Here is a 25005-nt window from a genome sequence, read left to right on the forward strand (position 1 = left end):
CTCTTGATTTTGACTCAGGTCATGATCTCACAGTTTGTGAGTTCAAGTGCCACGTGGGGCTCTGTGCTGGCAGCTCAGAACCTCCTTGGAATTCTCTCTCTCTGGCCCTCTTCCCCTCTGCCGCTCAGCCTCTGTCTGTTTCTCCCAAATAAACATTAAAAAAAAGGAGATGGTGATGGTCAATACTGAGCGAAGTTAGAAATGTCTGAATTGTCCTGACATATTTAAAGGAATGAATAAAGATGCTGAACAGGACACCTAGGTGACTCGGTTAAACATCCAACTCTTGATTTCAGCTCAGATCATGATCTCATCATGATTTATGAGTGCAAGCCCCACATTGGGTTCTGTGCTGACAGCATGGAATCTGCTTGGGATTCTCTATCTCCCTCTCTCTCAAGAATAACTAAATAAATATTAAAAAGATGCTGAGGGAGTTGGAATGGACATGTGAAATAGGAGGACCCATTAAGCACTGGTTCCATAGGAAGTCTCAGAGGACATACTGTTTATTAAGGCCATTAAGAACACACTGATAAGAGAGGCACCATCATCACTAAGTTCATTGGTGTCCTTTGCAGGACAGGGCTGAAGATAGGAGAGGTAGTCACAGACCTAGTCACAGATCTCAGCTTGTTAACATACACGAGAACGTTGGGGCACTGAAGTAATGGAGGCCAGGAGGTGGCACTTAACCATCATAAATGAGGAGGCTGAAATTGCTTTAATTACCAGCAAGATCAAAGGGGCAGCCAAGAGGACTTGTCCCTGAGGAAATTATAGAGATGGTTAACAGAGCATGGTATCTCTTGGGGCAAAACAGTGTGGCAACCAACAAGCATACGAGTAACATCTATGACCAAAGAATTGTAAGAATGGAGGTGTGGAGGGTGGTCAGCCCAATAAGAAGTTATTACCTATGACTCATTTTCTGAACCTCAGCCAGTTTTCAGATCCAGAACCTACTGACCAAAAAGGGAGCTGTGTCCATAGGAGAAAATGCTCTGTAACACCATAGCACATGGATGCTGTAGCCTTCTCATTTGCCTTCCCCAAAGAGACCTATGACCGTTTATTTCAATGACCACACGTTAGGGAAAAGGGATGCATTTCTTCCTGTTTGCAGCCAGAACACACCACAATAATTTTAGTAGCTTAAAACAATACCCATTTATTATTTCACAGTTCTGTAGATCAGAAGTCAGAAGAGCGTAGCTCAGTTGACTCTGTTTAGGGTTTCATAAGGCCAAAATCATGGGGTTGGTAGTGTCACATTCCTTTCCGGAGGCTTCTTTCTTAGGAAAAAAAAAATGCTTCCATATCACTGAGGCTGTGAGTAAAATTCTGTTTTTTAGTGTTATAATGCTGAGGTGTCCCTTTTCTTGATGGCTGTTAGATAGGAGCCTCTCTTGGCTCTTTAAGGCCACATTTATTCCCTGTCACATCACCCTCTCTATTCTCAGACTGGCAACAGTGCATTGAATTCTTCTCACAATTACAATATTTTACTTCTAATGGGTCTCTGACTTTAGTTGAAGAAAGTTCTCTGCTTTTAAGAGTTCATGTGATTAGACTGGGCCTATTTAGATAAACTAGACTAATTTCTGTACTTAACCTATAGCCTTAATTATGTCTGCAAAGTCCCCTTTGCCATGTCATGAAATATATTCACAGCTTTTAGGGCTGAGGGCATGGCTATCTTTTGAGTCCATTCTGCTTACCGCAGGAGAATGCCCAGACCTTTGAGGACCTTTGGGACTAGGTCTGAATTGATATTGATGCCTAGATGGCCTAAGAATCATCACCCTATCAATGTATAATTGGAATTGATATGCTTGGTAGTTGTAGCAATTGTCACATTGCCTGTAGACTAAGAGTTATCATAGTGGGGAACATCAAGTGGGAACTTCTGAAATGTCTTTGCTGTTCCTCTCCCACTCCTCCCAGGTAAAATAGTAAACAAAAAAATGATATGACACCTTCAAGGAAAGGCAGGTATTAGTGAGGCCATTAAAAACCTATAGCAGAAAGAGTAGGGGTTCCTATCTTACCTGTTTAAATTTCCAGTCTTGCTCCTGTATAAATAGATAATCCTGGTAAATGACTATAGATTAGACCAATCTCAGTCAAGTGGTGGCCCCCATAACATCTATTCTTCCTTATGTGATTTTTTTTTTTTTTTGCTAGAGGAGATTAATAAGGTCTTGAGTACATGGTATGCAGCCATCGATTTGGCAAACTCATTATTTTTCAAGTTAAAAAGTGGATCTGAACAGTTTACATTTATGTAGGATTCATAACAACATTCAGTTACAATTTTGCTTCTGGACAATTTTAACATTCTAGTATAGGCTGAGGAAATCTGAAATTTTGGATATCCCACCAGTCTTCATACTGGCCTGTTAAATTTATTGCATGATGCTGATGAGATAAGACGAGTACGATGTGGCTAGTGAATTGGAGATTTTGGAAAGACCCATGTGTACCAGATATTGGGAAAGAAATCCTCTGTAGTTTCAGGGACCTGCTTCAGAGAAAAATTTAGGGATCCAGGGGTCAGGGTGCAATGATATACCCTCCAAAATAAAAGACAAATTGTTGTATCTTTGTACCCTCTACAACAAAAAGTGAAGCAAGTATTTGGTATACCTGTTTGTGTTCTATAAGCATCCCAAATATTCTACAGACATTAAAAGTATAATAAATGGATATTACAAATAATCTGATGACAATAATTTGAAAACCTAGGTGAAATGGATAGATGTCACATAAAGCACCAATGACCAAACCTGATGAAGAAATTGAAATCTTAAACAGTCCTGTATGAAGAGAAATTTATAATCATATTCCCATGCAAAAGTCCTCCATACTTAGATGACTTTACTAGCAGCTGTAACATTTAGAAGACGTTATGAGGAATTCTGTTTCTATACAGAAGGATAGACTTTTCTAATGACTTTACAAGGCAAGCATTACTTTGGTCCCCAAATTGCACAAAACATTGTATTAGTTTTCTGGGGCTGCTGTAACAAAGTACTACAAACTTGTTGGGTTGAAACAACTGAGACTTACTCTCTCACAATTATTGAAGCTAGAAGTCTAAAATCAAGGTATTGTCAGGACATTGCCCTCTCCAAAGTCTCTAGGGAAGGATTCTTCCTCGACTCTCAGCAACTGGTAGCTCTGGGCATTACTTGGCTTTCAGCTGCAGTACTCAATTTCTACCTCTCATTGTCATATGGCATTCTCCCTATTCCTTCTTCTTAAAGAATAGTAGGCCTGTTGGATTTGGGCCTTCCCTAACGACCTCAACCTAACTTGATTAGTTGTGGTATTGACCTTGGGGAAATGCAAAGATTTCTTAGGTGTGAAAAAGAAAACTGAAATTAAACTACATGAAAATTGAAAACTTCAGAAAAGGCAATTCATATATGGGGCAAAAATATTTGTAATACATAAAACTACAAAGTACTTGCATCCACAACAGGTAAGGAACTCATAGTTCAATAATAGAAAATCCAATAATAATGAACAATATAGTTTAACAGTCACTTAAAATAAAGGATATATAAATGGCTAGAAAGCCCATGAACACAGGTTGAATATCATTAATATCAAGGCAATGTAATTAAAAAAATAATAAGTTACACCAATATTTCCATTAGAATGGGTAAAATTAATGTGACAATGTCAAGTCTTGTAGAAGATTCAATGCACGTGGAACTTCCACACATTGCTTGTGGGTAACCAAGATCTTAAACTACTTTCCCAAATAGCAGACATCCACACAAGAGAAATAAAAACACGGGTCAACACAAACACCTATACAGTAATGCTCTTAGCAACCTTATTCATAGTGGCTCCAGATGGGATAAAACCCAAATGTATATCAGCAGGTTAATTGACAAATAGTGTTATATCCATATAATAGAATACTATTTTATGCTATTTGTATGTAATATACTATAACTATACTATTTAATTATAAGAAAGAAATGAATTGGTGTACCCAACACCATGGATGAAGCTCAAAAACATTATGCTGAGTCACAGAGCCAGTCCAAAATAGTACATACTTTATGATTTCATTTCATGAAACAGATAAACAGAGACAATTGTGACAGCATATCAGTGATTGTCTGTGGCCCAGGTTAGGATGGGGACTAATTCCCAGGAGTACTAGGAAAATTTCTGAGGCAATAAAACTGTTTTAGATCATTATTATTTTGGTGATAGTTTCAGTGCATACGTTTGTCAAAATTCACATGTACACTTAGGTGGGTTCAATTTATTGTATTTAAACCACACCTAAATGTAGTTGTTTTTTATAGAATTTTTACCAATCTGAGAAATTTAAGTAATAGTATTAAAGTGGTCAGAGCTATCTTTTCTGTTTTATCCCAATAATGCATAAGGACATTTTCTCATTAGGATTGGTTACAGACCCTGATAACAATAAATATGACTTATTCCTATGGGCTATTAAAAATATGCCTTTATTAAAACATATACATAGATTTTTCTCCCAAGTTTTTATTTATTTATTTTTAAAGTTTTGGTTTATTTTTGAGAGAGAGAGAGCCCAAGTGTGGGAGGGGCAGAGAGAGAGAAGGAGACACAGAATCCAAAGCAGGCTCCAGGCTGTCCGTGCAGAGCCCCACGCGAGGCTTGAATCCATGAACTGTGAGATCAGTTCTGTGAAATCAGACCTGAGCTGAAGTCGATGCTTAATCAACTGAGTCAGTCAGGTGCCCCTCCAAGCTTTTATATAAATTTTAGTTAACATACAGTGTAATATTAGTTTCAGGTGTAGAATTCAATGATTCACCACTTACGTACAACACCTGGTACTCACCACAATAAGTGCCTTCCTTAATCCCCATCCCCTATTTAATCCATTGGTTAACCCACCTCCTTTCTGATAACTGTCAGTTTGCTTTCTATAGCTAAGATTCTGTTCCTTGGTTTTTTACTTTTTTTTTATTTCCCATATGTCCGTTTGTTTTATCCACATATGAATAAAATCATATGGTATATGTCCTTCTTTGACTGACTTATTCACTTAGCATAATACTCTCTTCCTCCATCCATGTCATTGCAAATGGCAACATTTCATTCTTTTTTATGGCTGACTAATATTCCTGTGTGTGTGTGTGTGGGTGTGTGTGTGCGTGTGTGCGCGCGCGTGTGCATGTGTGTGTGTATACCACTTCTTTATCCATTCAACAGTTGCCGAACATTTGGGCTCTTTCCATAATTTGGCTATTGTTGATAATGCTGCTACAAGCATTGAGGTGCATGTATCCCTTTGAATTAGGATTTTTGTATTTTGGGGGTAAATACCTCATAGTGCAGGATCATAGGGTAGTTCTATTTTTAACTTTTCAAGGAATCTCCATACTGTTTTCCAGAGTGGCTGCACCTGTTTGCATCCCACCAACAGTGCAAGAGCATTCCCCTTTCTTCACATCCTTGTCAAGCCAACACCTGTTGTTTCCTGTGTTGTTAATTTTAGCCATTTTGACAGGTGTGAGATGATATCTCATTGTAGTTTTTATTTGTATTTCCCTGATAATGAGTGATACTATCTTTTCATGTGTCTGTTAGCCATTTGGATGTTTTCTTTAGGAAAATATTTATTCATGTTTTCTGCCCATTTTTTAATTGGATTATTATTTTTTGGGGGTGTTGAGTTGTATAAGTTTTTTAATGTATTTTGGATAATAATCCTATATCAGATATGTAATTTGCAAATATATTTTCCCATTATTTAAGTTGCCTTTTAGTTTTGTTGATTGTTTCCTTTGCTGTGCATAAGCTTTTTATTTTGGCAAGTCCCAAAAGCTTATTTTTGCTTTTGTTTCCCTTGCCTCAGATGACATATTAGTAAGAAGTTGCTATAGCCGGGGCGCCTGGGTGGCTCAGTCGGTTAAGCATCCGACTTCGGCTCAGGTCATGATCTCGCGGTCCGTGGGTTCGAGCCCCACGCCGGGCTCTGTGTTGACAGCTCAGAGCCTGGAGCCTGTTTCAGATTCTGTGTCTCCCTCTTTCTCTGACCCTCCCCTGTTCATGCTTTCTCTCTGTCTCAAAAATAAATAATTGTTAAAAAAATTAAAAGAAAAAAAAAGAAATTGCTATAGCCAACTCAAAGAGATTATTGCCTGTGTTCTCCTCTGGGATTTTGATGGTATTCTGTCTCACATTTAGGTCTTTCATCTATTTTGAATTTATTTTTTTTTTTTTGTATGGTGTAAGAAAGTGGTCTAGTTTCATTCTCCATATTGCAGTCCAGTTTTTCCAACATTGTTTGTTGAAGATACTATCATTTTTCCAATGGATATTCCTGTTTTGTCAAAGATTAATTGACCACATATAGTTTTAAAAGGTACATACACACATTCTTTGAAAAAACATTAGCAGGCTAAGCTTGTCAATGTTCTTCAGATTAGAAATTCAGTTTCAATAACTTGAATGAATATGTGTAGAGACAGTTGTCTCCCACAAGATGAGTAGTGATGAAGAGGACAGTAGGGGGTTTTGCATGGGAAGCTGTGAATGAAGTTGGTGGTATGAACTGGGAATTACTGTAGGACCAGCAAGCAAGTCTCTACTTATATCTGCTGGCAATGCAGAGCCTTTGGGTGTAGGTTTTAGAGCCTGTGTTTTTGTCCTAATGCTCCAAGACCCATTAGTGAATTGATCTAAATGATCCTACTTCTTTGATGGTGTCTCCTGGGACTTAAGCTTCCCAGGAATCACCATTTCTCTCTTGTTGTTCCCCCCTGTACTTCCATACTCAAGACGAATGGTCACTTTACACTCCCTTGTCCTATCAGTCAAGGGAGCAGCACTTCTTTTCCACTTTTACTAACAACTCTTTCTCACTTTTCAGTAACTTCTTAATGTCTGAAAGGTAATTCATATGGAACAGAATCTCCCATGATCACACACAGTATTTCCAAAGACCCCCATCTGGGTCTTTTCCACAAGCCCGATATTGTTCTAGCATCAACTCTCATTTGCCTAGTATGCTTGGCTTGTATCCCTATATTATAGTAAGCAAATACTATGCAGAATGACAAAAAGTTAAAGAACCACTTCATACCTCTGTCCTCTCTCCCCTCAGCTGCTCCTTTCCATGTGCCCCCACCTTTCCACCACCTATTTATACCTTCTGTTCCTTCTAGGTTCCAGAGTAGATGTCGTTAATCTTTTTGTTTCTTCAGTATTCATTGCCCTCAACCTCACCTTGCTGCTCTTGAAATCCTCTGACAACCACTCATGTAATCTGGTTTACTGGGAGGCAAATTTGCTTCTTCCTTGAAAGCTTCAGTTCCCCATATTTCACAGTGATTATCATGGTCACATTTTCTAGATTTTACATATACATCCACTCCAAAACAGAAAATAATAAATTGAAACAATTTCTCCTTACTATACTCGACACATTCATAATTGTAGTTAAAAGCATTTAGGAACAGCTTTAACCTTGTCCTAATACCTTTCTCTCTCTACTAATAATATAAGGAGATGAGAAAAATAATGTTAGTCATCACTTCTACATTTTTGTTTCTTTGCAAAGACAGCCAATTTTCCCTCTTTGTGTCACTACTCTCTGAGGAACTTGTAGTTTGCTTGTGTTCCTTTTTTTTTTCCTTATGGATTTGTTTTCATTAGAATTTCTCTTCTCATTAATTCTGGTTTTAGTGTCACATGGGGCCTGAAGATGTTCTGAGGAAACTACGTCCTTAACAAGATTATTGGGGTTCAGAGTTGATGTTCAGTTACATTTTATTCTTCTCGGTTCTGTTATTTCTGATCAGTAAAGCTCATTGTGCCTGCTGTTTATAAAGACCATAGCTACCGAAGTTGGGAGAAGTTCTTAAGATTAGTTACATAACATTTTGTGTTATGTGAAGATTTCTCCATCCCCAGCTTGTGGACAGAAAGCCAAATTATAGCATGGTATCTGAGACATTCTAGGAGCTCATTAATATTTGTGAATTGTCATTAGATATTTTCACCATGTTCAATATGTTACCTTTATTGGTAAGGATAGAGGATGCCCTGTCTCTAATTTGAATAATTTTTTAAATGTTTATTTTTTTAATTTTTTTTTAATTTGTGTGTGTGAGAGAGAGACAGAGAGCAAGCAGGGGAGGGGCAGAGACTCTGAAGCTGGCTTCAGGCTCCAAGCTGTCAGCACAGAGCCCGACGCAGGGTTTGAACTCACAAACCGTGAGATCATGACCTGAGCCTAAGTAGGATGCTTAACTGACTGAGCCATCCAGGTGCCCCCTTTTTTTAAATAATTTTTTTAATGTTTTTTTTTTTTGCCCTGTCTCTAATTTGAATGAGAGGTTTGTGTTGCATATGGGGAAAATTATGGCAAACACTTGGCATTTGTATCATGCATTAATGGTCAAAAGAGCTAACAGAGTCTCTTAGCCTGATTTCCCCAGAAATCAGAACCAAAGCAAAAGGCTAATGTGCCATTATGTTATAGGGGGGAAAATTCCAAAAAGGGAAGAGTGAAGAACAAAAGGAGTAATTCAGGGAAAGAAGCAGGGCCAAAAAGGGGCGGTACTATTGAGCTGACTGCAGTACAATACCATGGAGATGCCTACAAATCACATCTCTGGATGACCATTCCTGGGGAAAGAAGGAATAAAGCAGAAATAATGTATCCACTGGCTCTTAAAAGCTATTGGCAAAGTCTACCTCATGGCATATTAGCTTTCCCATACTTCCAGGTTGTATGTGCAGGGTATGGGAACCGATCAGAGTCCTATGGTATCATCAGCAAGGCAGCCCTGGGGTGAGAAATCAGAGATACACGATAGGGGCCGAAGACGGGGCATTATCCAGTTGCATCTGTGTGAGCTTTGGTCAGAAACTGTGGAAATCTGCAACAAAGATGCCAAGAGGATCTGAAGAGAAGGATAATTGGTATCTGATCCAAAAAGTCTTTATTTCTTTCTGCAGACATATATGGTATAGCCATATCTTTGTGGACCTGAAACCTTGTAAGCCCAGTCTCTGCACTGCATACTTCTTTCTTATTGGAAGTATCTCTTTATTGGATGTGGCTGATGGGATTTCTGCTACCAAAGGCTGATGCATGGAGGACATTCTAAAGTAGATGGAGAGTCTTGTGGTCCATACCTGTAGAGAGAAAAATGTAAGAGCATGGTTGGAAGTACAATTTTTCTCTTTTGGCTGCTCTTTTGGGAGTAATCTTTATGGAGAATTTCTGCTTTGTTACAAGGAGAACTCACAAATGGAAGGCTGTACATTGCACACTTCAGAGTGGTAAAGAACAGCTGGTCATCTTGCTGCCAACACTGTAACTGACAGAAAGATGATGCTCTGAATGAGGATCATTCTGCCCAAGTGAGGATGTGCGGAAACCTCTAAAGGGGTTAACGACATGCTGAAAATAATTCTTAGAAACAAGTCCTGGTTCATGAGTCAATATTGATTTCAAATTTCTTTAAGAACTTTCAGACATAGACGTTATTTCCTTAAAGTATATTGCTGTGTGATTATACTATTTTCAGAAAGGAAAACTGAGTAACAGTTAAACAGTTTGGTTTTCTGTTCACTTTAGTTTTATCCCAGGACTAGAACCCAGTCAAATTCTACCTTTTCAGGGGAGACAGAAGTCCATCATGAAAAGTATGGCTGCTTTTTCCAGAAAAAAGTGCACTTTTCACTTGTCATCTTATGCATATTGGTGCAAATATACAAGTGCATAAAATTTCAGACCCTTGAAATCTCTTTCTCTAATGAAAGCAGAAACAAAAGGATAATGCTACATGGTAGTTATGAAACTGTGAATAAGAATTAATTTTAAGCAAACCTATTTCCCAAATAGAATTTCATGCTTACTTTCCAAAAAATTACATAAATTATATATAGCACTCTTTATTTTTTCTAATTTTCAGGAAATTACTGAATTTTGAATGCATTTTTTCTCTCTGTGGACAAATTAATGTAATTCAGAGGAAAGCCACAAAATATAAGAAATTCAGGAAGGATTGGATATATGATAAAAGGTTAGTAGAGCTGGGAATTTCCAAATCTGGAGAGAAGAAAGCTAAGGGTGACATGATAGTTTCTGAAAATACGTTAAGGGATATTATCAGGAGGACAGGGACCTATTCTCATTAGTCAATGAGAGCAGAACAGGAAGTAATGAGCTTCAACTGCAGCTGGGAAGTGTAAGTTAAACGTAAGAAAACTTTTTAACCGTGAGAACAATTAAGCGACGGTGCAAATTGTCAAGGGAAATAATGAATTCACCTCTACTAATAATATTCACAGTAGCGCTTGACACTCATCCATCAGGGATAAGTTAGGAATAATAAAAATCAATTCTACCAACATTCTGGGAATAGATTAGATGATCCAAGTGGGAATACTTCTCAAAATCCCCACAATGTACAAAAATAGACTCATTGGAAAAGTGTAGTTTTTAAAATGCGTGAGAACAAAATATTCTACAAATAGTTGTTCATTTTCTACCACATACAAAATTCAAAGCTAGTCTCTATGGAGGAAACATAGATGAATTTCAAATGGCTCAAGTCCTCAAGTTGCTTATTTCCTGACAAATTGGTACTCTCAGATTTTTTATTATATATCCTTATTAGGAACCTTTATTTTCAGTGCTTAACCATAATAAAAATATATTAATGTATGGATGTAAAATATACACATTACAGAACAAATGTAAATAAATTAAAAGGATGAGATAAAGATGAAATTTTATTTCAAGAATATTTTGCTACTTATGATACCTTCATCTATCATTAGCTTATTATTTAAACCTACAATAACCAGTTAGGCCAGTTTCATCTTTAACCAGGCTAAGTGTTATTGTCTATGTCAAACCACCTTCTAGCTAATTTTAAAGTTCTTGACTGACTTCTTGTTACATTTGGTTAGACTGTCATTATTTTTACCTTGTACCATGGTATTTTATTGCTATTTATTTATTTTAACTAAAGCACTCCTACTAGGCATAGGAGAGTCACCAGCTCTGCTACTTAAGATTAGTTTCTATGCTTCTGTTGTCAGTGTTACTATCCATCTGTGATTCCTCCACAGGATAATTTTTTAGGCTCCTCCCTTGTGTGAGGTCTGTTTTCCTGAAACTACATAATACAATCCATAAAGCTGCTCAATTGACATGTTGTCAAGGCCTCACATTCTGTTGAACTTAGAATCTAGACAGAGCGATGGTACATCCATCAATCTATATGTTGAATATTGGTAAAGTTTAATTATGTTTATAGGAAATATAATGGAAACAGACTGCTGCTTCCAGAATTATAGTGGACTAGATGATTCTAGAAGACTTTTAGCAAGTCAATTTAGATATAAATTTTTTTAATGCTTTATTTACTTTTGAGAGACAGAGACAGAGAGAGAGGCAGAGAGGTGGGGCAGATAGAGGGAGACAGAGGTTCTGAAGCAGGCTCTGCACTCCCAGAACCCAAAGCAGGGCTCAAATCCATGAACAGTGAGATGACCTGAGCCGAAGTCCAACACTTAACTGACAGCCCCCTAGGTGCCTGAATCAATTTAGATTTTAAATAAACATACTTTGGAATATGTTCAAGAACTCAGGGGAGAATTTTAAAGATTCCCAAAGGGTTCTCCCCATCAATAAGTATAAATCTAGAAAAAAAATATTTAAAGAATACAGACAATAGGAAGATATTTTCCAGAAATAACAGTGTTACAAACTTATCATCCTTAAAAAGAACTCCTAAAAGATGTTCAAAAAAAGAAAAATGATTTTAGAAGATCCAAAATGCAAGAAATAATGGCAAAGATATTGGTAAGCATGTCAACAAATATAAGCTTACGTTGTATAAAAAAATAACGATCATGTCTAAAGTGTGAGGTTCAGAATCAAATAGAAATCAAGGGAACTAAAATATTAGACAATAATATAAAGTAATTTTGGATGGAGGCCATCAAATTTAAAGTACTGAAGTAGAAATATTGTAAGATTTTTATACTGTTTTGTAGAAGGGATAAAAAAGGGATTTTTTTAATGTTAAGAATGAAAGATGGAACTTCAAAGATAACCATCAAGAATATATTACTTTGATATAGAGCCAAATGTTGTCATGAAATAGTAATTTTAAAAAATCAATGCAATCAATGCAAAAGAAAGAAGAAACGAGAAAAAGGTTGCATAAAAAGTGGGACAGATAGAAAACAGAAAATAAGAAAGAAAAGTACAAATATATCAGCAATCACAAAAATGTAAGTGAATAAACTATTAAACCAATTAAAATACTGATATTTCTTGATTGCATAAAATACCAACATCCAGTAAAAGCTATTTGCCAAGGACTCACCTAAAACAAAGGTAAGCACATATTTTAAGGTAATAAATGGGAAAAATATACCAGGCAAATAAGCCTAAAAATGATAGATATGAATAATCATTTCTGACATTTAAATCAAAAGTAATATGAAGGATGAAGAGAATCACTAGACACTGATAAAATTCCAACTCACTGAGAACATATAACAATCCTAAACCTGTATATACTTGATGAAATATTGAATATAAAAGGCAACACTTGACAAAACTATAAGGAGAAATGAATAAATCTATTAGAATGGGAGATTTAAACACCTCTCACGCTTTGTGATATTATTTAATCTGAACAACTCAATGAACAACTCTTTCAGTGAACTTCTAAGGAACTCTGCACTCAACAATTATAGAAAACCCACTCTTCTTCAAGTGCCATGAAGAAATAGAGATTTCAAAGGACACATTCTATGGACACAAGACAATGAAATTAAATGAAGAGATAGAAGACTTTACAAACATTTAGGGGAAATAAACTTATAAATAGCATATGAGTCAAGAAGAAATCTTGGGGTGCCTGAGTGGCTCAGTTGGTTAAGTGCCCAACTCTTCATCTCAGCTCAGGTCGTAATCTCAGGGTTGTGAGTTCAAGCCCTGCATTGGACTTCATGCTGGGCATGAAGCCCACTTAAAAAATAAAGTAATCTTAATACAAATTTGGAAACACTCAGAATTGGGTAACAAAAACTGTGTCAGTTTGTCCATTCAAGTCCTCTGAGAAGGAATACAGAATTAGATGTACAAGAGATGCACTGGGGAAATGCCTTTGAAGGATGAAGTGGGAGGAAGCAGGAACAGGTTGTAGGAACCTTTAAACTGTATTGCAGGACTGATAATCTGTGAAAAGAACAAAATAGGAGGAAAAACTTCAGACAGTGGCATAGTTCCTAGAAATCCTCCACCAAGCTGATGGGAGTCTCCATGCCAGAACTGTCCATTGGAGGAGTCCCACAACCAGCAAACACAGCCCTGCTCTGGTACCCTCGCTATACTCAGTCTCTGGCCAGAAGCAGCCTGGAAAAGTGTGGTCTTGGTGAACGCCATAGTAGATCACAAGTTGCAGCATCTGGAGCTGTCATTCACTGGTGTCCCCAGAACACATCCTTTTGAAGGAGATAACAGCACACCTTCATGGCCACCAGAATACAAAACATACAAACTTATACTTCTGGAGTAGAATTAGAGGGAAATATAAGTAAGTATTCCTGTTAGAATAAAATTTAATAAGCTTTATGTTCACCCTAAAAAGACAAAAAGTCAGTAGAATAAGTCCAAAGAAAATAGGAACAAGGAAATGATAAAGATAGCAGTATATTGTTAATGTGACATAAATTAAAATATATATCTATGGGAGAGGCACCTGGGTGGCTCAGTCTGTTTGGCATCTGACTTCGGCTCAGGTCATGCTCTTGCAGTTCATGAGTACAAGCCCTGCATTAGGCTTGTTTGTCATTTATAAAATGATAAAAGAATAACATGAACAATGTGAATGATAATATATATGAAAACTTAGATGAAATGGATAACATTACTAGAAAAATGACACACTAGAAGTGATTCAAGAAGAATGAGAATACCAAATAACTCTAACCGGTCCAGAAATTAGATCAATATTTTTAAATCTTTCCACCAAGGAAACACAAAGGCCAACTAATTTTTAGGTAAGTTCTGCCAAACATTTAAGGATATGATCATTCCAAATACAAAAAAAAAAAAATTCTTCTAGAAAATATAAAATGGCAAAACTGTCTCATTTTATATAATCATATATAAAATTATAGATATTTTATATGTAGCATCTACATATTGTATAATATAATATGTGAATATTATATAGTATAATGTTATATATTTTATAACAATGTAATATTATATATTATATAATCATGTAATATATATATATAATATATATAATACTCATTAATGTGGATGTTAAAATCCCATCATTATTATACATCCAAATCTAGAAATCCCTGGGATATAGCCAGACAAAAAGTGCAGACATTAACTATAGATGAGAGGAGGTCTGTCTACAATTTTGGATGCAAAAAGGAATGATAAGAGAGTTTTGTTAAGATGATCAGATTCTATTTTCTCTGTGAAGGTGGAGGGAAGGTCATCAGCTGCTGTGAGTTGAGAAGGAAAAGTTGAAGGCCTGAGGAACAGTGGTTTTAACCAGTGGTTCTTACCCTTGTCTGCTCATTGGAATCACTTGCAGAGTTGTCAAAACTCCCATGCTGGTACCTCAGGCAAATTAAATTAGAATATGAGAGGGCAGAACCTAGAATCAGTACTTTGAGTAACTTCTCAGGTGATTTTTATCTGCTATCAAGGCTGAGAACGCTGTCCTAACTATGGGCCCTGAATTAGAATCATTTCGGAGAGCTTTGAAAATTACCCATGTCTAGATCCCACCACCAGAAAATCTGATTTTATTGGTCGCGGATTAGGCCCACATATCAGGATTTTTAAAAAGTGCTGTAGGATTCTAATGTGTAGCCAGGGTTGAGAAGCCCTGAGGTACACTGTGGTCGGGCAGCACTGAGGACTTGGCGGAAGTTGGAAATGTCAGGTTTGTACAGCAAGAGCTTGCAGAATGGATGTATGTGGCACTCAGCAGTCCTGTTACAGAACTGGAAAGGATGGATAGTTGGATTCGTCCGAGCTCAGGGTTTTGTTGTTACTCTCTCAGAAGGAAAACAGAGAAAGAGACTTTAACAATAGAAGGATTTGAGTGATGGATTAAGAGGTGTAGGCTTAATAAGAAAGGAGGCTAAGATATGAGGGTTTCCGTAAGGAAGAAATAAAGGGATCCTGAGTCAGGAGCTTCCTGTGAGGTTGAAGAATAAATGTAGAGCAAGTAACTGCATGAACGAACCGGTAATGTTTATGGAGGATAATCTAAGATGGATTTTAGTTTTTAACTTTTTCTTGTTTATTGACATTACTGACATGGGTTAATACTAATGTTAGTAGTTATGCCAAAACGAATGGACAGGTAAGTATTAGACATGATCCTTAAATAAAATGCTGTGCAATTTTAGGATAATATGGAGTAGCTGCAGGGTCTTAACATTTCTGGGTGTATTTTGGAAGTGTTGACTCCTCTTTGCCCTTGGCGGTTACAACAGATGCCCAATTCTGATGCTGTTTTTAAAGGTTGGCGTCCTTTAAGACCCTGCTGTTTGCAACAGTGAATGAACCTGGAGGACAGTGAAGTAAATAAAATAAGCCAGACACAGAAAAAATAAAGCTGCATAGTCTCACTTATATGTAGAATCTAAAAATACTTGAGTACAGAGAAGCAGAGAGTAAAACAGTGGTTACCAGGGATGAGGGGGTCGGGGAAATGGGGAGATGTTGGTCAAGGGAGTACAAAGTTATGTAGGATGAATAAGTCCAGAGATCTAATGGACAGTACGATGACTATAGCCAATAATACTGCATTGAATACTGTAGATTTGCTAAGAGAGTAGATTTCAGGTGCTTTTACCATGCACAAAAATTGGTAACAATGTGAGGAGAAGATATATTAATTGGCTTGCGGTGATCATCTCACTATGTATATGTCAAATCACCATGCGACCTTAGATATAATAAGACAAATACTATTTTAAAAATAAAATTAAAAACAAAATAACAAAAAAGAGGTTGGGCTCCTTTATAAAAACCCTCACAGAAATCTCCAAGGCTTAATTTAAGATCTCTCTGGAGAGCTTTCTGTGTGGCCTTACACGTGACATTTAGCTGGACCACACCTCCTAACTGTGTACCCTGAAACTGAGCTTCCTTTTGGGGGTCCCTCACCCTGATGAGCTGCCTCCACCAATCTTGGCCTTTGGGGATACACTGCTGTCTTATTTACGTGTCTGCTCAAATGGTGACACTATTTTTTTTGAAAGGGTGTTAAGGCAGACAAAATGTTTAAGTGATAAAGGAGAAGGAAAAAAAAACTTCAGAAAATATAAAAGTAAGAAGAAAAAATGACGTTTCCAAAGCTGAAGTTTCTGTTTCTAACAATTTAATTCTAAAACTGAAGGCATTTGTTGGTCTTGAGTCTCTCCTTGCCTCTTTCAGGGCTTACATGGTGTGTTTAACTTTATTTCCTCTCACACAGAAAAGTTTATACAGAACTTGTACCCTTTTGAAGCATGTCTTAGGCATTTGATGTAATTCTTCTTCCATTCTGGGGCTCCCCTGTTCTGCATGGGTTTCCACTGTTAGTGCCAATGGGAGGGCTACAGTGAGAGGTACTCAATTATGGAGTAGATCCCTATAATGCCCAGTCACCAGAAAATACCTTTTATCCATTATACAGCAACTAAATATGTAAATATTTATACATATTACATGTATTTATATATAATATATTACATATATTTACATATAATATACATAATATACTTATGTATAACATATTACACATATTGTATAACTTAGTTCATATAAGTAATAGCAGCTAATATTTATGGAGTATGACTATGTATCAGACACAACTCCAGATACACCACGTAATCTTTACATCAGCCCTCTCTTTTACAGATGAACACATTAAGATAGGTTTCTCAAGATCATATAGGTAATACATGGTTGAAATATATTTTTGATTTGAAAATTATGTTCCTGATAAGATGGCTAACTATCCCCAGCTGTTGATTCTCTCTTCAAATTCAATATAGGAAATACCAAGGTGGTATCAAAAGATGGGGATTCCTGAATTAACACAGAAGCTGTCAAGATATCCCTGAGGAATTTCCCCTTCCCATCATCACTACAAAGCAAACAAAGCAAAAGCTCTTGGCTAAAGTGCAAGATATCAGCAAGAGGGGATGATCTTTGAGTTTAATATAGTTTCTGTGTGATAGCTATACATTCTGGAATTACCAAATATCAGAGCCGGATCTCCAGGTAAGGAAGTATACTTCCTATCCTTTTTTTTTATTAAATATAATTTATTGTCAAATTGGTTTCCATACATCACCAAGTGCTCATCCCAACAGGTGCCCTCCTCAATGCCCATCACCCACTTTCCCCTCTTCCCCACCTCCTGTCAACCCTCAGTTTGTTCTCAGTATTTAAGAGTCTCTTATGGTTTGCCTCCTTCCCTCTCTATAACTTCTTTTTCCCCCCTACCCTTCCCTGATGGACTTCTGTTAAGTTTCTCAGGATCCACATAAGAGTGAAAACATATGGTATCTGTCTTTCTCTGTATGGCTTATTTCACTTAGCATAACACTCTCCAGTTCCATCCATGTTGCTACAAATGGCCAGATCTCATTCTTTCTCATTGTCAAGTAGTATTCCATTGTATATATAAACCATGTCTTCTTTATCCATTCGTCAGTTGATGGACATTTAGGCTCTTTCCATAATTTGGCTATTGTTGAAAGTGCTGCTATAAACATTGGGGTACAAGTGCCCCTGTGCTTCAGCACTCCTGTATCCCTTGGGTAAATTCCTAACAGTGTTATTGCTGAGTGATAGGGTAGATCTCTTTTTAATTTTTTGAGGAACCTCCACATTGTCTTCTAGAGTGGCTGCACCAGTTTGCATTCCCACCAGCAATGCAGGAGGGTTCCCATTTCTCCACATCCTCTCCAGCATCTATAGTCTCCTGATTTGTTCATTTTAGCCACTCTGACCGGTGAGCTTTTATCTCAGTGTGGTTTTGATTTTTATTTCCCTGATGAGGAGTGACGTTGAACATCTTTTCATGTGCCTGTTGGCCATCTGGATGTCTTCTTTAGAGAAGTGTCTATTCATGTCTTCTGCCCATTTCTTCACTGGATTATTTGTTTTTCTGGTGTGGAGTTTGGTGAGTTCTTTTATAGATTTTGGATACTAGCTAGCACTTTGTCTGATATGTCATTTGCATACAAGTATCTTTTCCCATTCCATCGGTTGTCTTTTAGTTTTGTTGATTGTTTCCTTTGCAGTGAAGAAGCTTTTTATCTTCATGAGGTCCCAATAGTTCAATTTTGCTTTAATTCCCTTGCCTTTGGAGATGTGTCGAGTAAGAAATTGCTGCTGCTGAGGTCAAAGAGGTTTTTTCCTGCTTTCTCCTCTAGGGTTTTGATGGTTTCCTGTCTCACATTCAGGTCCTTCATTTATTTTGAGTTTATTTTTGTGAATGGTGTAAGAAAGTGATCTACTTTCATTCTTCCGCATGTTGCTGTCCAGTTCTCCTACCACCATTTGTTAAAGAGACTGTCTTTTTTCCATTGGATATTCTTTCCTGCTTTGTCAAAGACTAGTTGGCCATACATTTGTGGGTCCAATTCTGGAGTCTCTATTCCATTGGTCTATGTGTCTGTTTTTGTGCCAATACCATACTGTCTTCGTGATTACAGCTTTGTAGTAGAGGCCTATTCTTATCTCTCTTCTAACCTAGCTTTCCCAGCAGGAAGAGAATCTGCAACACAGCTTGGTTGGAGATGGTTTGTTTTGGGAAGTGATTTCTTGGGGGTGGCAACATTCTCCTACTTCCAAGAGTGCTCACATTCATACCTGGTGGGTAAACACTACCTTGGAAGGCTTCTGACCTGCACAGCAGGACTTGAGTTGATAATTGGCTAATCTGAGGTTGTCTTTTCTTTTTTCAAAGTTCTTAAGAAGTTAACCAAGGTCTTGTTAATGGGACATTATCTCCCTTTCACTTCCAGGCTGTTCACATCTGAGTGGCTGACAGTTCCTAATGTCCCAAACTGTTGTGGAGTCATTGAAACCCCACAGAATAAAATCAGTGATATTTGGAGTAGCTTAGCCAAAGTGCTGTCAAGATTCATCCTGTATTTCTGGTTACTGCAGCAGAGGCTAACATACAAGGTAAGCCAAGGGAGGAGCACAGAAGAAGTCCAGTATACCTTCTTCCCAAATGCTTCTTAAGTAGAGCCCTCTATCTAGATGATGCTACAAGTGCTCTACTATAACTGTTCTGTCATGGAATATCAGAGCAGTAAAGAACTTCAGGGGTTTTCCTTCACCACTGTCTCAGATTGGGGCTGTAGTACATTGGTAGTCCATAGTGACTAGTTGTAACAACATACCAACATAATCTATTGGTGAACTGAGTCTACATTTTTTCTCTTCTGCCATTTGAGTTATACCATTGGCAACATCTGTGACACATTAGGTGTTAGTTAAAAGAAAGCATTGGTGATAAAAAGGTAGAAGAAATGAGATTCTTGGCCACATATTCCTAGAATTTTCGTGTATTCTCTGAACGTGCTTGCATACAATCCATCATACAATGGGTCACTGTCTCATTTACCCAAATTTATAGCTCAATGGTTGGGGTAATATTCAGCTTTGGTAGCATATTCTTTAAACCCCACAGTCAAGGTATTCTTTCTCTACTAAGGCTTAGTAAGCCAGGAACTGCTTTTCAAATGGAGAATGTTTTTCTATGCTAATACTCTCCTATTGGAATTTGCTATACATTATACTCAGCATCAGAACCCACCACAGACACTTCTAGAGCCATTGAATCTGTTATGTCCTATGGCCCATTGGTCAGGGGAGCTTGCACTGGATTTAGGAACTGCTGAAATGCCATCTCTTGCTCTGAAACACACTCAAAATTGGCAACTTTCTGTGTCATCAGATAAATGGGTTTGAGAAATATTCCCAAGCATAGCATACACTGTCACCAAAATTCAAATAGGTTTACTACATGCTATACTTCTATCTTAGTAGTGAGAGTACAAGGTCTGACATCTTGTCTTTTGTCTTACAGGGTTAGGTTAGGGTTTTGGGATATCTTGGCTTGCTCTGGACCTTTGACCCCTAGAATTTTACTGATGTGGCAACTTATAAGCATAGACACTCAAGCTTCACATTAAAGCATTCTCCTACTATTTCTTTTTTCTGAGGTTATGACTCCTTTCTCAATCCTTTGCTAAGGCAGTTCTCACATCTCTATATTATTTATTGTAGACCAAGCTTCAATGTGCCATCCTAACAGCATATTGAGACTGGTTCTAGGTTTCTTCACTAGAATGTTAAATTCTTAAACATTAATGCTTTGTGTCAATAGATTTTCTCTCGTGCAGTTTTACAGACTAACCACCTGCTACAAAATGTCCCCATATCAAGACTTGGAATGCCATTTGTTTTCCCATCCAGTCTTTGAAGTTGAAATATAAAAGTTATCTAACCCATGCATTCAAACTCTTTTGTAATCCTGTCCTTATAATTAAATCTGAGGCTTAAATTTCAATAAAGTCTGTCCTGTAGATACAGGAGACAAGACCCTCTCTGAATGTTTTCTTGGGATCCTTATGACTTATATAGTTGGGAACTAAACTCTGGTTCTCAGTGTTGTGGTACAGCATGTCAGGAGTTATCAGGACCTCACCTGCTACTACAGTGATGGGGTCTTTATCTCAGTGCACTTGTTGCATCATCCAGTTCCCTCCCACAACGAGGGCCTGCTTTCCAAGGCCACTTGTTTCCTAATCTGTGATCCACCAACAAAATGTAGTTTGAGATAAGGACTAGTATTTAAGCAGTATATTTTGGGAAGTGATTCCAAGGCACAGGAATGGTGTATTAGGAAACATGAAACAGGGAGTGGGAAAGCCAATAAAGATGTAATTTTGAGTTGATCATCACTGAGGGGAAATGGGATTTCATCCTACCAGGATCCTTGGAGAAGCCATGTAGAATCACCTCAGAAATGTCTACTTGAGGGATAAAAAAGAGGAGTTTTGTCCACTGACTCTTGTCCTGTAGTGATGAAAGTTTTCCTCATTGGGCTTTAACTTCCTTGCAGTCTCAGGCTGCACATATGTAAGTGCCTGATGGGTTTCCTGAAGTGTCCATATTGTGTGATGAGATTACAACCGAGGGAAACCAGTTGTTTCCCTTGCAGTGAGGACTGAAGTGAGAGCTGGGCCAAGAGGCTATAAATTGGGCATAAGAAGTGACCAACAATACTCTTTTCTTTTTTATAGCACTTTCCTCCTGTCTGATCTTACATTTTGGATCTGTTCCAGGTGTCCCATTAATCTGTTTCTGTCATGGAACCATAAACCATTAGAGCAGAAAGGAACTTCAGGGAACTTTATGAAGGCCCCATTACACAGATGATAATACTGAGGTACAAAAAGGCTCAATAATTCTGGCAAGTCTTACAGCAAATCAAGGCCACAGTTAGACCTAGAACCAAGGACTCTGGGTTACCTGCATTTGGTGCCTTGAAACTTTCAACCTCTGGAGTCCAGGAGGTCATATCACTGCTAATATGGGGATAATCTTTACTTCCACCCGTGTTCTTTGTTCTCTGAGAATATCTTTAGTAATGCTACTTATATTTATCCAGTACTTCACATTCTGCCAAGCAATTTCATGCACATCAGCCCATTTAATCCTCATAGGAACCCTGTGAGAGCTTTGTTATTGTCACTCCATAGATTAAGAAATAGAAGTTTAGGGATTCAGTCACTTGTCTGCCTATGGTCTCAGAAAATAGAATTCTGTCTTCTGAAATAGTTCGAGTTCTGTCTTCTGAATTCATTTATTAAAAGCCATGGGGAAATGCTTTATAAACACTGAAGGAGTACACACATACAAAAATCATGTCATTGTGGAATCTTCAGTCTTTCGTGGACATGTGCGAAGTCAAAGCATCTCTCTCTCTCTCACACAAACACACAGAGAAGATTTACTAACTTCAAACATATAAGCTCTTGGTGTCATGTGCAAAATAATTGTTGTTTATGGTATTTATTCATTCATTTAAAAAATATTAGTCACTTATTACAGGTCAGGCGTCATTACAGCCCTGCAGATTATAGTCAGAACATATAAAGCCTTGCTTTCATTCACCACATTATTCATATCAAAGTCCACATAATTTATTGTGCTCATGGCTGGAACTCAAACTGACCTCTTGTGGTATTTTTACTGAAGCAAACCATGAACGAAGAAAGCACTTAGTACCTCAGAGAGGTGAGCTGGAATGCACATTCTTTACATTGTAGGTTATTTTCAAAATTGTTCCTCTGTGAGGACAGAGACCAACAGGAGAAAAGAAGGTGAAACAAGGAACTGCCTCCAGCTGAGAATGTTGTTACTCACTGATAACATTTTCACTTAAGTCAAATTATCATCCCCTCTTCTCTGTTCCTCTTACAGGGACCAACTTCCCTGTTCTTCTCAGCCACCAATAAAAGCACTGTCCTCATTTCTAACTTTCAACACTTGCCTGCTGCTTTTGCCAGCATGTAGTTACCTATGGGAAGGCATTTTATGGACTGAAAATGCCTGGCTTAAGAAACTTCTTTCCCCCCAAATATGCATAGCAAAACTGATGGTAACATATGGCCCTATATTTTTTCCCTTCTTGCCAGTTCACTAAAATAAATTTACTTTCAATTTACATATTCTTGTCTACATTTCAGAGCTTTAAAATATATTTGTAAGGTCTGTCCTGTCTATCTTTTTCTAAGATTATGCAACAGCTCTGCATGCTGTTTAGGAAATAACAGGAACTTTTATGATTTTTAGAATCTTTCATTTCCTAAGAAATTTAGAAAAGTTTATGAGATCAGAAAAAGAAAGGCCAGAATATCCTTAGAGATGTAAAATTATGTAAAATGTATAATAATTGTTTCCATAACTAGCTGGTAATATACCTTTCAAATTTAAAAGCTAGTCTACTGTCTGCAAAATTCTAATCAAATTCTATTAGATAGGTTTTGCTGTCTCTATACAATTCTGTTTGGACTCCTTAAGCAAAGGTCATATTGTTATAATTTGTAGAAATATTGGGGGCTCATGGTGGGGATTTCAAAATAAGTAGAAACTTATCATAGACTACAGAATTTGCTAAATTGAAATAATATTATTTTCACTCAAAGATAAGACAACTTTGTTGTTCTGTGAGGGAAATTGGTAGGCTTTGAGAGAATATCTCCAAAGACTGTCTTCCCTCTTCTGGGTTCCAACCTCAACCATTCTTGAGATTTTTGTCAATGGGGTGTTAAATGTAGAGACATGTTCTGTAGGCAGAATATCATGCACCTGTGACAAGAGTGTTCCAAAAGTAGGATATGAAGACACCTGGTCTGCTTTGCTTGCTTGTTTCTAGATTTCATTGTGGAGAACAGAGCTGTGACTAGGGTTTTATAAATCTATGATGGGATGGGTCACCAACATCCTTTTCTGATCGTGTGGCTAACTGAACACTACTTAGCCATTACTCACGGGTCATGGGTCAAGAGTGTGGAGTGCTTAAACTCCAAGGACCATTGCCTTTGCACTGAAAATCATATCACAGGTAATGTTAGGGATGCTTATGAAATCAAGAGTAAAGTGAGACATTTTAAGATTGTTTTAAATGGTGGCTCTCAAATGGGGGAAGCTTTGCCTTCCAGACAGGGGACACTAAACTGTGCCTGGGGACATTTTTTGGTTGTCACAAGTGGTTAAAAGCCTACCAATATCTGATGGGCAGAGGCTACAGGTTTTGCTAAACATCTTTGTTTTGGTTTCTTTTGTCTTTGACATAGTCATTTGAATGTCTCAGACAGCAATGTCAAAATGTAAATACAGCTTATTGTTTTCAATATGTGCGAAACTTTGTACCATTCCAGAGTTTATCCTCTTCCTCCCTTCTTTGCTGAGCCTCACACCATTTCTCATAATATCGTCAAATCTCTCCCCATTCCAGACACCCTTCATATCCTATTCCTGACCCCATCCCCAAGCATCGTCTCATACCTCAGTTTCAACTGAGGGATTGGATTGAAAGATGTTGTAGTTTAAGGGCAAAAAAGACAAATGTTATATTTCTTTAGGCTGCAGAATGGCTTCATAGAATATGATGTGCCCACACAGGAGGACTCTTCAACACATTTTGCCTACAATACTCAGGTGAGTTCTTACTCCTTTTCATTAGTGGTATTTTGTGTTATGGAGAAAGCATCCTCTAACAGAAGAAATGCCTATTGCTGCCCACAAATTTGCTACAAACAGTCCATATTGGCCATGGAAAGGAGATACAAAAATCATCAATAATAAAAGCTATAGGTGACCATTTTATTTAAAAAGGAAAAGAATATGACAAAGCATCACATACCACTTCTTTTCTGCATAACAGAGTAGGTAACTTATATTGTTATCAAAAAAGAGGAGTAGGATTCAGTCTCTGAATTTTCAGAAAGGTAGATATTTCTTAAATTGGTGAGAACTATTAGTCATGGTCAAGAAAGATAGAATGAGTACACAGTAGAAGAAAGATTACAAAGCTGGACGATGATTTAAGTTTTTTTAAACAATTTTACATTTAAATTGTATTTAGAGACATGAAAGACAAGATTAGAGACAGTCAGGGAGTGGTATTACTGCATGTGTGCTCAATCATGAAGGTTTAAAAACAGTATAATTAAGCTTGCGATCTCAAAGACAGTAGCGTGTCTGATTGTGGGGAAGAGTCTCATTGCGAAAGAGGGAGCAGATGTTCATGCTTGTGAGACACGGTGACAGAGATGTCTGATTTGGAGAGATCAATACTTTATGATTGTGGAGTTTGACATTACTAATCTGATAAAGAGAAAACTCTCACATGGTACAGCCTGTTCTGCCCCTCTTGAAAAATACAG

General features: G+C 37.5%; 1 long non-coding RNA gene across 1 annotated transcript in view; it reads right to left on the reverse strand.

The window, feature by feature from the left end:
• Positions 1-9144: 9144 nt before the first annotated feature.
• Positions 9145-25005, reverse strand: part of LOC107179531 — a 79729-nt gene continuing 63868 nt past the window's right edge. Inside the window, exon 5 of the long non-coding RNA XR_006216836.1 lies at positions 9145-9165. This is a non-coding gene — a long non-coding RNA (uncharacterized LOC107179531). The remainder of the gene's footprint in view (positions 9166-25005) is intronic.

This window comes from Panthera tigris, chromosome B1, assembly GCF_018350195.1.
Source record: "Panthera tigris isolate Pti1 chromosome B1, P.tigris_Pti1_mat1.1, whole genome shotgun sequence".
NCBI lineage: Eukaryota > Metazoa > Chordata > Mammalia > Carnivora > Felidae > Panthera > Panthera tigris.